The sequence below is a fragment of the Esox lucius genome, chromosome 21, assembly GCF_011004845.1.
Source record: "Esox lucius isolate fEsoLuc1 chromosome 21, fEsoLuc1.pri, whole genome shotgun sequence".
In the NCBI taxonomy this organism is placed as follows: domain Eukaryota; kingdom Metazoa; phylum Chordata; class Actinopteri; order Esociformes; family Esocidae; genus Esox; species Esox lucius.
Window position 1 is genome coordinate 20,815,791 of NC_047589.1, and position 15,607 is coordinate 20,831,397.

Genomic DNA, 15,607 nt, shown 5'->3' on the forward strand with positions numbered 1-15,607 from the left:
CTCTTTGCATACTGTATTTGACACTGCACAGACAACAAAAGATACAAAACACTGCTGAAACAAAACACAGTATCATTAATCGGTTTATTTAGGCAAAAGCTCTAACACATCCATATCAAGTCCATATGTTATTGACTCTAAAATTAACACATAAAATGATCATGACATGTAGCGAAAGCAACAACCATCTCTCACCATCCATCTTCTGTGTCTTTTGGCAAAAGCCCCAACAAATACAACCATATCAAGGCCATTTATTATAGACTTCTCATGGGCCAAAATCAGAGAATATTATTTTTTCTATCATGTAGCATAGTGCGATGGGCTCGTGACAAAGAGGAGCTTGTGACAAAGAGGAGAATGAACTCAAGATGCTGAAGATACAACAATAATTAAAGCAGACAAAGTGTCAGCAGCTCATGAAATCCTTATTTCCCTTTACATATTTACACATTGTTGCAAGATCCATTTGACTGGAGAAAATCTTAAGCAGTATGGATTTCACAGTGTTCACTGGAAACCACCTTAACTGTGAACCCTTTGAAGTCGTCTACAAGTAGCCAATTTCTTGTCCGTTCTACCTGTGCTCTACAGACATGGCACTCCACAGGACTAATTCATCTTGTTAGCTAGCTACACGGTAAATAGATAGACTGAATGTGATTGGCCCAGGACATGATTTATCCACCCTTTTCAGACATAGTTGGATACTGAACTGTCATTTCCTTGGTTTGAAGGTCCATCACTAGGCGACCAGAACTGTCAATCAAATAATACATTTGCGTAGGGTGCCTGCCTGCTGCCTGGGTGAAGTCTGCTGACCACCTCATCTTCTAATGTGACATCATGGTTTATTAAATACCCAACTTACTGAGATATTTAATACAAATAAAACATCTTGCTATGTCTGAAATGTGTAAATACAATTTTCCATGCACACACTAGCAAGGAGAAACAAGAATAACTAAACCATCCTTTGAAACACATGCACGTGCAACGGTTTGGCCAGGCCACTATCCTGCAAGGAGCACAAACTCACAGTGTTGTTTACCTGGTAACTAACATGGTGTTACCTGCTGTACAAGTGTTGATGCTGGTGAGTTGTAAGATTATAAGTGTTTCGGTACCGATGTTAGATGCTTTCAGTTGCTTCCCAGTGACAATGTGATTCTGTTTATGGAGATGGAAGGATTTACAGAACCAGACTTCCCACATCACTGCTCATTTGGCCCCAATATACACTAACTGCACGTTGTCTGTAGACCTCATTAGCAGGGAGCATCTGTCAGAAAAGTGTCCCAGTCATCAAGTCTCTTTCATGTAAACTAAACTATTCTAGTGTAAAAACGCTACTGAAACTCCAATGAGTCCATTATTTGGTCAGGGTTTGGTTAGGCAAAAGCTGGGGTTATAGGTTCTTCAGGTTAAGGTTAGGGGTTATGGAAAATAGGATTTCTAATGTAGTAAAGCGCACAATATATTTGTGTATGTATAAGTCAGGTAGGATAGTGGGGAAATAAAATGCTGAATGTCTTTGGCACTTTCTCTCTCAGACCTTAGCAGAGTAACAGTCTCTCTTCAAACAATTTACATAAATCAGAACCATTAGTATTAAATGTGTACCAACTGTAGGAACCCAGGCAAAGTAAGCTTTAAACTGTTTTTGTTAACTCTTCAGAGTAGCATCACAAACACACACACTTTTGTTTTTACACACACACACACACACACAGTTCTGTCTGGACTGGGAAATAAAGAGTGTGCCAACAGGGAAGCCAGACTGTTAGTTGAACTGCCAGAGAAAAAGTCTTAACTGTGATAAAACTATTTGGTCATTTTAAGATGCTAAGGACTTTTATCCAGGGATAGCTTTTTATCAGATGATCTATATTTTCCTTGTGTTAGTTATAGGGCACAGTCCTTATGGAGGGCAAACAGGGTTTAAATACTATTTGGAATAATTTTCGATACTTCAGCTGAACCAAATTGAGCTTGTTAATAAAACAAATAGAATAGTCAAAGAATAGAAATGGAACTGCAAATCCCTGACAGTCAGGCATTCCAGGCAGGCAAAAGAAAGAGCTAGAAGCATTGGAACATCTTGAATAGTAATTACCCCATCACACCAATTCACCCCATCACACCAATTCACCCCATCACACCAATTCACCCCATCACACTAATCTACCCCAGCACACTAATCTACCCCAGCACACTAATCTACCCCATCACACTAATCTACCCCAGCACACTAATCTACCCCATCACACTAATCTACCCCATCACACTAATCTACCCCAGCACACTAGTCGACCCCATCACACTAATCTACCCCAGCACACTAATCTACCCCAGCACACGAGTCGACCCCGTCACACAAATCTACCACTCCACACTGACCTACCCCTCAATGCTAAACTACCCCTCCTTGCTAAACTACCACTCCACACTAATCTAAACCTCAACACTAATCTACCCCTCCACATTTATCGAATCCTCAGCAATAAACTATCCCTCAAAACACAGAAACGCCTGCAACTGTGTAACATTGGTAATCGTGGGAAATGCAGAGTGCATTAACAAACATCAGGCCTAATATCAAAAGCATATGGCAACACGTCATTGCAACCTTTGAATAAGCCAGCCTGACCTTGGCTTTCACACAGAACAGTGTGTTTGCTTGAATTGAGGCATAAATCTCAAAAGGGTTGCAGGTGTTATTGTTACACTTGCACGGCTATGTTCTCTGTTCCAGGAGATATCGTTTCATGTAATGAATGCTGCCCCATCCAGCCAGATCCCCCTCCACAAGTACTCTCCACTACAGGTCCCAAAGTGCAACAGGCACCACTATGACGGCTGCACGTTTTCCAACTATCACATATGCACTTTGACTAAAGGAGTTCCAAGTCTACCCCACCAGAAACTGCAGGGCTCACATGAGGAGATATTCAAGACAGCCACCGCTAGGCGCACACAGTCTTCACCACTACATCTGCCCCACAAAACAAGCAAATCACCAAACCTGAGAGAAACAACAAAATACTAACAGCTAAAGCCACATATGTTTAGGGTCAGTTAACAGGCCTCCCTGAACCACTGACCACCACATGACTAACGGAGAGCAACTCGAATGTATTCCTTACATTTTGCTCCGATAGTACTTCGAAAAACAAAACATTTTACAATAAACCTTACATGAGGGAGGAAAAGGTGACTCATTCAAAAGCTATCAATGTCATATTGATTTCCTGGATATTCTCTGGTTGCAGCAACGTGTAGGCTGGCAGAGTCTAACTGGACATGGGTCTATCTATTCTGCCCCAGAGATGATCTGCACAGGACATGTCCCCCAGCGCTGGCTTTACCTATGTTACTCAAACATCTGGGATTTGACATGGTTCAGGGAGAGCGAAAGGAAATGGACGGTTTATGGCCATGTAATAAGACACGTGTTATGGCCATGTAATAAGACATGTTATGGCCATGTAATAAGACACATGTTATGGCCATGTAATAAGACACGTGTTATGGCCATGTAATAAGACACGTGTTAGGGCCATGTAATAAGACACGTGTTATGGCCAGGTACTAAGACAGGTGTTATGGCCAGGTACTAAGACACGTGTTATGGCCAGGTACTAGACTAAGTGAAAGTACCATGGTAAACGTAGGTGTTTGGTAAGCCAATGCCTTTAGAAAATGTGTATAGAAACAAATATTTAGACCTTTATGGTCTTACTTCTTATATTGCAAAACAGAAAATGTCTGTAATTTGTTAAGATGGTCGCTCACTGTGAAAGTAGTCAATGGGCCAAAATAAACTGTCCATAGTTCAGTTGTGTATAAACAGCTGTTATAAATGTAGCTAAATTCAGTCCAATGCCAGTGAAAACTATCTATGGACGTAATGGGGGCATGTGAGCATGATAATTTTTTGAAATGGACAAATCACCTATAAATCACATCAATCCAGGAGTTGACTTCACTTGGCCCGTACCAGTCTAAGTGAAGTAACCATCCAACAGAGTTAGGGAAAAATGATCTTCATTGATGTTTAAGACGTAAGTTATGCTTTACAAAATGTGCTACATCATATCTGAAAAAATATATATATTTCATTGACCACATTTATATAAGAGTGTGACTGTAACGCAAAGCCTGTGGTCTGGGGGTAACTTAGATTCATATCCTCTCTCCTTACCAGAGACAGAGATGCAACAACCCCCTCCAACCCTTCAACCTGTGTCTCCCACTGACAGAATACACGCCCTGTCCTTTCTCATATCCCCCGAAAAACATCAGAAAAATGAATCAACGATAACAGTGTGAAAATCAATGGAAGGATTGGAGCAACCCAATACTGTACTTCCAGACGCCACAGCAGCTCCTCTAATCCCTACTGGCTTGGCAGGCTGCTCCTTCCTTTCTGGGGGCCTGCTGGTGGAGACAAACCTCCCATTTAAAGAGCTGTGTGGAGGCAGAGGGCCTGGGACACGGGCAGACCTGTGGGAGAAGCATGATACTTCCCAGCATCCATGGCAATATCCTGACACATACAGTACACACACACACACACACACACACACAGATACGTACACTTGTTCTGTATACGTTAACATACGCAAATATTTGAGCGTGTACACACACACAAAGGGGGAGGTGTGTATATGTTAGCATATACACACATTTAAGCATGTACACACACACTCACACACACACCTTATGCATCCTTCCTCAAGAGGTCATTTCCTTATTCCCCTGGTCTCATTCCTCATCATAAAGTATGTTGACCTTGTTGTCAGGATCAGACACAGCCTTAAGTGAGAGTTCTGAGCCTTCATCTACAGTCACTGAGTCCTCACATACCAGTCGGCATCAACAGCAGAGGAACCCAAAGCACAAATACACGTGTGTCCCGTGGTCTCCAAGTTACCCTGATTAAGTAGGAAAAAAACAAGAAACACTCTGACCCAGACGCATGTTTTGTAACTGTCGGGGGGGGGGGGGGGGATTCTTTGGTCTCTCACCGTTAAAATACAGCCCTTATCCTACACTTTTCTCAGCAAGCCACGATTCCACGGTAGGATTATCTGCCCTGGCATCTGACTGGTGTTCAATGGTGGCAGAATGTGCACCATGAGCCAGGGCTTTACTACACTCCAGCATGGCTGGGAGACTCTCTGCTGCCAGGATAAAAGAGCACAAGGCTCGGTTATGGATGCGAGCTATGTACATTCCTATCTGGGCGTCTTGGTTTGATTAGTTTTCGTGGCAAGCTGCACTGAGAGACTGATATTAATATTACTCTGCTTAGAGATTTTGTCGGTGTCCCTTTGTGTGCTGTTTCACAGTGTAATAATATAGATTCAAACCAATCGTTTTTCAGTGCTTTGCCTTATTACAATAATCCCTCGAGATCCTGTCAACTGCAGTGACTACATTGACTGCAACAACACTTCTGAACTACTGAGAGGGGTTTACGCAGGGCTCCATTAGTAAAGACATACTATCCAGAGCCCAGAATCATTCTTTCCCCCTTAGTAACTACACATGTAGCTCTTCCCGCTGGGGTTATGTAGAATCTAGTGATGCCAAAATCTAAGTTGCTATCAGTAAATCCCTGATGAGGTCCTAAGTTTTACGTAATGCCAGCTGTAAAGACCAATACACTTGATTAGAGGTTTGGTTGTGTTATACTGTTTATGATCCAAGCTGAAGTGTGTTTAGTTGAAATGAGGGTGTAAGTATATGTTATGATTGAAGTGGATCCAAGCATATTTTAGAGCTTTCATCATACAGTTCATTATATCCATGCGACCACTATATACCAGTTTAATTTAGCTGGCGGAAGAATACAACAAACAATATGCATCATACATGAATAACCAGAACAGACATGTTTTCTTAGCCAAAGCCTAAGGCCCAATTCCCCAAAAATTCCTGCAAGATATCAAAACCGACTCAACGAGCATCTGTCTCCCACCGACTGCAGACAGAAAAAGGATCACTTCAACAACAGATAGGGCAGAGCATGAGAACTGTCGGCGCTCTCCAAAATAATTAGAAACTTATGAGGCGTTATCTCATTGCCCCATTAGGCTAACAGACAGCAGGGAAAAGCAGTGGACACCACCCCACTCTCCAGGAACACACGGTCTGGAATAATTTTTTATTCTCTTTTTTAACACAACAGATTCTACTTTGGGTCACCCACAGGATGAAAATGAAGATCTTCAGCTGACTCTCCATGGTTAATGTCAGCAGGAAACCACACAGAGGGCAGCAGCCTCTCCCTGCCACGCTGATGCCCTGATCAGACTTGGAGCTTCTCAAAAGCACCCCGGCCTGAATGCTATTGATCAGATTTCAAATGTAACTTCACCAAATAACAAACATCATAAGCCACAACAAGGGTTAGGAAATTCTGGTCGTTTTTAAGTTACAGTAACTTCTATGGTAATTCTGAAATCCTGGATATTCACTTCATATTCAAGGAGTCTTCCAACTGTTATTTCTCAACAGGCTGTGAAATTCAGGAAGTGTAATGTTAGCCAAATCACACAATGACTAAGACCTTTTCATGAATACCGTGTTTCTATTAGCTTCAGGTTATCGGGTCTCCCAATCATAGGGCTGGGAAAGAATGGTATTATGGCTTCGAGGATCATTTTAGTGAAGGTCAGGACAATGGAGCCTATGAGGGTTGGTGTTTGACTGTGTGCGTGTGTGTGTGTGTGTGTGCGCGCGCATGTGTGTGTGTGTTTTCTAACACAATGGGGGTGAGTCCCAGAGTCAACTCTGTAAAATCCCAGCTGAGATGTGAAGCAAAACCCTGGATAACTCAAGAGACCCATAAAAACTGTACAGCAAAAGAAGCAAAAAATAAACAATGATAAAATAAATGAGAGTTTCTTTACTTACCCAAGATCAAGTTGTTTTTTGTTGTACTTTTTTATAGGTGGTGATAGAGTAAGCATGTCTGGGGGAAGAGCGTTCCAGAGTTTGAAATTCCGGTGGTGTCGTGTTTTTGGGATGGCGAATAGTCAGAGGATCAATAACTGCGGTGGGGGGGGGGGGGTAGTGTTATCCAGAAGTCAGTCAGGAATAATGTGGGGGTAGTGTTATCCAGAAGTCAGTCAGGAATAATGTGGGGGTAGTGTTATCCAGAAGTCAGTCAGGAATAGGGTGGATACAGTGTTATCCAGAAGTCAGTCAGGAATTGGGTGGATACAGTGTTATCCAGAAGTCAGTCATCTAAATAGCCCTACAGCAGGTGAGCAGATGTCCTACTAACCCTGACACTGTTCAGACATTAGACATGTAACATGACATGACAAAGTGTCTCTCTTCTGAGGGGATATACAGTGGAAGCATGATCAAGCGACTCATGATCAGCCACCACTACATTAGACTACAACACCTAGATCAGTTTGGACATTCACGGTAGACTGCACAGATTTAGTAAGAAAGATAATTATTAAACAAAATGTATAGGGCACAAATTAGTCCACCTTTCTCACTTTTAGAATGTATACTGGGAGCTTTTGAGTTTAGAGTTTAGTGTGAAGCACTGATTTTCATACGAAACAAAGTTGCAGCAATTTAAAAAGACAATATTTAAGGGATGTATTTGATCTTGGGCCAAAAAATGGCTAAGTAAACATTTCACAGAGGTAAAAAGCTCATCATATATTTGCCTTATTAGTTGTCCAACTGAACATGAAATAATGACGTTTAATATGATTACAGTGACTAGTCTGGAATGAAATTGTCCGCCTCCTTTTTCAAGCAAAATCTTTTTTTCTCCTCACAACTGTCTCTGTTTAAGAGGAAGGTTCACACATACGAGTCCAATTAAAGTCATAACATTCAGGATCCAAAATGGAAACTGCGACAGGACAAAGTAGTCGACAACCTCCTCTCTTTCCACAAAGAGAGAGAGAAACTAGATCCCCTTCTATTGAAGTCCAGATGAATTGACTTATTAGTCAGAGCTGTTGCGTAACATATCGCCAGCTCATTGCACATGTTTTAGTAGCTAGGATATCCACTCTGTTTAATGACTGAGGATAAGAGCCAAGTAGTAAAAAACCCAGACAATTAGCTGGGCCACCATATCACAGGAGCATGGGGAGGGAGGGAGGGGACAGAGGGGGCTGAGAGAGTGAGAAGGCGGGTCAGAGTGAGGGAGACAGTGAAAGAAAAGGAGTGAGGGAGGGAGGGAGACAGTGAAAGAAAAGGAGGGAGGGAGTGGGAGGTAACGGAGGAAAGACAGGGGGAACATTATAAAAAAAGAAAAATTACAACATGAATAGCCACACAGATCTTCATCTTTCCATCCCTGTGGGATAGAAACCTTAACCCAGAAATTCATGTTCCCTATTCTCTAGCCCTAAACCTAGCCCTTATCCTAACCCTCTCTCTCTCTCTCTCTCTCTCTCTCACACACACACACACACACACGTACACAGCAGCACCAAAAACAAAACGCAGTGGGAGGCAGACTTGTGTTGCCTGGCTGATATATTTGTGGAAAATGTGTGCTGGGAGCTGAGCGTTCGGCCGACAGGACAATTCCAGACCACATGACAAGTATCCCCGCCAGTGGAAACTAATAGCTGGGAACGAAGGTATGCATTAGGTGAGACATAAAAACCATCAGCGCTGAGTGACGTGGCTCAGCCATGGAGACAAGGTCTTCGGACAGGGGACCGCGACGGCAGGCACTACATACTTCTATGAAAACGGACCACTTCTCTGTTGCGTAATGTACTCACTGTCTGCAGACAATACAAGGATAAAGACCATGATAATATAATATCAGGTGCTGTATAGCAATGAAACGTTTTCAGAAGTCATTACTGTATGTTGGTTGCGGTGCGGGGGGGGGGGGGGGGGGGGGGGGTCTGCACTGAAGTTCAGCTGTCCCGACACAAACACATAATTGTAACTTTCCCAGGCAGTTTTCACAAGGCATGCCTTTACACCTGCTGCGGACTGTCCCAAGCCATTGCAATGTATTAAAATGCATTAAATGTCTTGTGCATCGCAGCTAATAACCGCAGCAAATAAAGTAACTTTGACATGACCTCCACGTGACGACTTCAATCTGCCCCCACACTAAAAGATACGACACTACTGTTGCTAAGCGGCAAACAATTTGCAGCAGCATTAAACATTCCCATGGCCTATTCAAAAACAGAGTAACATTTCCCTGACTGATTCCCAACGCCTTGGGATTAGGGGTGAAAAGATGCAGCTGGGATAGCGCCATGACTCAGAGCCTGGAGGAGAGAGACGATTGGGAGTGGAGGAGAGGGACGATTGGGAGTGGAGGAGAGGGAGCGAGGGGGGGTGGAGGAGAGGGAGCGAGGGGGGGGGGGTGGAGGAGAGGGAGCGAGGGGGGGGTGGAGGAGAGAGACGATTGGGGTGGAGGAGAGGGAGCGAGGGGGGGTGGAGGAGAGGGAGCGAGGGGGGGTGGAGGAGAGGGAGCGAGGGGGGGGTGGAGGAGAGGGAGCGAGGGGGGTGGAGGAGAGGGAGCGAGGGGGGGTGGAGGAGAGGGAGCGAGGGGGGGTGGAGGAGAGGGAGCGAGGGGGGGTGGAGGAGAGGGAGTGAGGGAGGGTGAAGTGGGGGGAGACCTGAAAGGCTGTACTGAGTGCTCACCAGGAAACGTTGAGGTGAGGTGCAGGACAGACCCGGAAGTCCAGAATGACCCCTGCTACTGAAAACCCATCAGAGCAGCCTGGGAGGGTCACCTCAGGACAACCCCCCTCCTTCTCCCCCTCCAGATGGTCTGGTCCAGAGGTCCATCCCCTGAGCTCCTAAGCGAAAAGGCAGGACTGGGCTGTCTCAATGTGTGGCCGTGTGGTGGGGTTGGGGGTTCCTCCTGTAAAACCCCTCTGCACTGTAGAACACACAGTCAAAGCATCAGAGCTGGACCATGGCAGGTCAGCCGGGCCCAATCCCAAATCCACCTCTAACCCCGATCCGATTCAAGTCCACGCCGCAGCAGTGCTTGTGCACCAGAACCCATTGCACCTGCCTAAACAAAAACAACACCAACATTTCTGGCCTTTGGAAAACATAGTTTACTCAGTATATTCCACTTTTGGGAACTGAAAATTGCCTTAGAATCAGATGTTTCATAAATGACAAAATCGGCACAGTCTTCACAGGCTTCCACTGCACAACAACTGGGATTCTTAACCCCACGGGCTGTGGAAATGAAACGCAGACACTTCAGATTCATGCATCCAGTGGGTTAGGTGGCACCTTGTCTCTCTGTGGCTTTATAAACAAAAATCTGATCAATGCACTCATCTAGGATAATTCAAAGTAAAGCAAGCATATTTCTTTAGTGTGCAGTGATGTTTTGCTAAAACTTTCATCTGTAATACAACTTAATGCACTACGATAAACTGTGATCAGTGGCTACAATAGTGGTAAAGAAGACTATTTTGGTTCTTGCTCTTGAACATGTAGCCAGATGGGTATGCCCTTTGACCTCAGTGAGAAAAAAAAACCTACAGACCACTTAGTACTATACGCTACATCATACATTATGCATTTAAACATACATGACTACAAATGTTTTACAGAAGGTGGTGCTAACGGTGAATATGAAATACTGTATCTAGTATTCGAGCACTGTGTGATATGATCTAGGACCTAACAACTCAGTCCAGGACTATATAAAGTGTTTCCCGCTGCTGGACATTATTGGAATAATACTCCTTTCAAGTAATTATAAAATACGCTCATTGCTGAAAAACGCCCATTGATGGTGATTAAAGGAAACAGAAGGCTGAATAAGCTTTGTGACCCAATAACAGTGAATAAAAGAGGATTCTGTATCTATGTCCTGCCTTTTTGGTTACAGACGATAACCAACAGGTAAACAAAAAGATAAGCTTAGCCTACCGTTTATTTTGTCGCAAATTAGTAACATTATAATAGTAATATTGGATTTTCATCGCAAGTATACTTGCTGTTGTTATTCTTTCCAGTTCGTCAGAACTTTAAGTAAGGATCACGTCATCTAGGATGGTGATGAGGACAGATGAAAGGGCGTGGTAGGTAATACTTTGCCCAGATACATCTAGCTGATTTATCAATAAAAACAAAACTCAAAGCCACCGTTCAGTACAATGTATGCTTAGGATACGGTTATTTTTGACCGTGAACAATTACCAAATTGTCCACAGCGAGGATGTGAACATGAAATATACAACCTGTCCTCTACCTCTCGGGAACAGAAGCAACTACACAAATGTATGTGCACACAAACAAATGTTACCAACCTCTTTTGTCAACTTTAAACGGGCTGCTTTCCACCACCAGAGAATAGCGGCTGAGCTGGACCAGTCACTCAGTGAGAGAGACCACAACATCATTTCTTAGATCAAGCAAAAGTTTGCCACTAACTTAAAAAAAATAAAATAAAAGGTATACATATAGCCCTGCTAGGCTATTGTACAATGTCACAATACTTAAAAGCAACCAGAGTTTACATAACAGGTTATATAATATAATTAAACCTATAAGTTGTTACTACTGCCATGTTTCCTTTTTGTCTTTTTTACCCCAAGAGCAAAGCTACTTACCTGAGAAGGTGGTCACCCACAGTGAGACACATGATAATATCCCCCACAATGTCCTCATCCAGAATGGCCAAGCCAGAAAGAGGTTTGAAAGGAGACAGGAGCAGCTCAGTAAAGGATTTTGTTCCCCTGTCAACAAGTATGAAACATATTATCCCCTATCAACAACATAATATCAAAATCAGCTTTATTGAAACATGACATTTGCATTGACAGAGATGTGCCACCACATTAAACAAAACATACAGACTTAATATAGACAGAATATCCACAATCCACATTCACTGTATAAACTGAAGAGTATGTGATATTATGATGTGAAGACTTAACTAATATTAAAACAAATGTAGTAGGGTTATATTATATCCTTTACCAACACTACAGTATACTGCAATACAGTTCATTCAGCTTCAACTGTAATTGTATTCATGATGTGTGAGCAGTACCTTGTGTCTTGGACCGACCATACAAAACCCAAGGAATTTACTCTACTCTGACACCGTTGATTTATTCTCAATCTGGCTTACTTCAGAGGACCAAGAGACTCTGAAGGTGACACACACACACGAATACAACAACACACACGCTGTCCTGTCAATGGCGTGTAAATGGTCGCTGATGTTTACTTCTGACCGACTGGGAAAAGACGGTTGGCCAAGTGTCTGGTGCCGGCACGATCACTGGCTAATTTACACAGGAGAAGGCCAAAAGGGGGTGAGAGGGAAGGAGAGAGTTTGTAGAGAGATTGTATTTAATCATTGAACAATGTACATTTGAAATGTCTTTCTTTACTTTATGAGAACATCAAGAACGTCTGGCCAGTGGAGTCTCAGACACTGGATGGTTTCCTCCAGCTAAGGCGGTACCTGAGTGAGTTAACGGCCATCAGGCATGCTCTCCATACTGGATAGCCCCTTATATTTTGCCTCAGAGAACAGGTACACAAAAAACAGGTTTTACGAAATTTCTGCAGACTTTGTGGAAGATCCCATCTGGGTTCCATGTAAAACTATTTATGTTTCTGTTCCTTTTGGAACCCTTTGTTTCTTGTAAATGCTGCAGAATGACATAACTCAGGTGGAACCCAGCTAAAATGTTTTTTTTTTAATTGTAAATCAGTTGTAAATCTAATTATCAAACCATATAGAATATCTGACCTCTTCTGTGTTCTCATTGTAAGGGTATGCAGCCACTACTAATGAAAAAGCCTTTGCATCCCAAGACGTCATGTCACCGAAGCCAAGTCAGGTGGGTCTTCAAATACACAATGCAAAATTAATTAAAATACTCCACTGAGAAGTTTGACTTAGCTCGCAATCTGATCCGTCTTCTTCCGCTGAGAAAGAGTCTGTGCCACCAGCGCCTATGTCCATGAACCAACAAGTACTGGACCCAGAAGAAGATGAGAACCTACAGTATGTGGATTATCCCTGTCTATTTCAGTAACTTGCAAATCACACTAAGCTACCTGCAGCCCCCGCTTGACTAGGCCGTATTCGCCTGCCCCCTTCTCAGGAGAATACGGAACAGGAAGCAGGAGCTGCTCCCCGAGAAACTCCAGTGTATCTACATGGTGCTGTGTGGCATCTCACACATGATAAGATCTCCAGACTCTGGTGAGACCCAGCTAGTCCAGTTCTAAGCAACAACCTGTGTGTGATGAGTCGTATTGCTGATATAAGGGAGTTCCCTTTCTGGTCCTTCATTCGGTATGACACTAAAAGGGTTGGACACTCCAGTGTAACACCTCAATTCACTCTCTGATCTTTTTAAAAACATCTTTCAGGAACTTTAACATAGGGTCTAAAAATCAATCAGTCAAATGTATTTATAAAGCCCTTTTTACATCAGCAGATGTCCCAAAGTGCTTTTACTAAACACCCGGCCTTAAACCCCAAGGAGAAAACAACAGTAGTGTTGAGAAGGGCTTTATAAATAAATAAATAAATAAATAAGAAGGCCGATATTCAGGAAGAAACCTAGAGAGGACCCAGGCTCAGAGGGGTGGCCAGTCCTCTTCTGGCTGTGCTGGGTGAACATATTAAGAGTACAAATTGTAATAATTAATAAGTACATGAGTCCAGGGTCTATTTAAACATAGTCCAGGTCAGGAGCATGACCAGATGGACAAGGACAGGGACAACACGGGGGAGGGGGGAGGTGTCAGCACAGTGGCAGCTGAAATCGTCAGGTATCATATTGATCTGCAACACAACCAGGAGGACTTTGAACAGGGACAGCAACGGGTCTTTCAAGCCTGGTACCCCTCAGGTGTGGGCCAAGACCTCATGTCCTCTTAAGTTTAAAACGGCAGGAGACAGGGAAAACTTAGAAAATGCATTCCTTAAATCTACAGGGATTTATAGTGGAGAAGGAGAACTGACCCTACTCCCCCAGCACAATAATATATTAACGTAAGACCTTGGGGCTGAGACAGGGGGGTCCAGTGACAGGGGGTCCCCCAACCCGGCAGAAGCCCCGGACAGGGCCCAACAGGCAGGAAATCAATCCACCCACATTGCATCAACCAAAGGGATCCCCACCAACCGCAACCACCCTGAAAGAGGTGCGAGTGTTGCCAGCAGAGTACAGCCCAGTTGCACAAGTGCACAACAGAGAGACAACAACAAAAGCAGCCCTAACCCTAACAGGCAGCCAGTGTAAAGAGGCTAGTACAGGAGCAATGTGTTCACGTTCTTTTGTTCTAGTTCGGATTCTAGCAATCATATGCTGCACTAATTGAAGTTTATGTATTGATTCATCAGGGTAACCAGAAAGAAGAGCATTGCAGTAATCCAATCTAGAAGTAACAAAAGCATGGATTCGTTTTTCTGCATCAGTTTTTGAGAGAAAGTTTCCGATTTTTGCAACATTTCGAAGATGAAAATAAGCAACTCTTGAGACCTATTTTATGTTCTTCAAAGGAGAGGTCAGGGTCAAGGGTAACGCAGAGGTTTCTTACAGTTTTTTGGGATACGACCATGCAGCCGTCAAGGTTCACAGTGAGATCTGCTAACAACGCTCTTTGTTTTTTGGGTTCTAAAATTAGCATTACTGTTTTTCATGAGTTTAAAAGCAGGTAGTTCTCTGTCATCCACTTCCTGATATCTGAAACACATGCTTCCAAAGTAGCTAATTTAAGGGCTTCTCCATGCTTCATTGGAATAAATAACTGTGTGTCATCAGCGTAACAGTGAAAATTGACATTGTGATTCTGGATTACATCACCCAGAGGCAGCATACAGTGGGTATAAAAAGTCTACACACTCCTGTTAAAATTACAAGTTCTTGTGATGTAAAAGAATGAGACAAAAATAAATAATGTCAGAACTTTTTCCACTTTTAATGTGACCTACAGTGGATATAAAAAGTCTACGCATCCCTGTGACCTTGAAGACACTGTGACCTTGTTGATAGAACCTATTGAATGTCACTTGAATGGAAATCAAACAAATGTTGTGTGGCTCACCCACTCATAAAACTGTCTCTTGTCAATCTTAGAGCCCTCCAGGTTAACCCCCATCCGATCCACAGGGTAAGAGAATGATTCCTATTGTGATAGGAATGATGACCAGTATACCATCAAATTATATTATTGGTACTGCTACTCTGTATTCATGGCCATGTAATATTTGTTTATGTTTTATTTGTTTATGTATTCCGGTTTAATGTCAACCCCTAATATATATGTTCACAGTCAGCCTACCCCTGATGTATATGATCACATTCAGTCTACCCCTGATGTATATGATCATATTCAGCCTACCCCTGATGTATATGATCAAAGTCAGCCTACCCCTGATGTATATGATCACAGTCAGTCTACCCCTGATGTATATGATCACAGTCAGCCTACCCCTGATGTATATGATCACAGTCAGCCTACCCCTGATGTATATGATCACAGTCAGTCTACCCCTGATGTATATGATCACAGTCAGTCTACCCCTGATGTATATGATCACAGTCAGCCTACCCCTGATGTATATGATCACAGTCAGTCT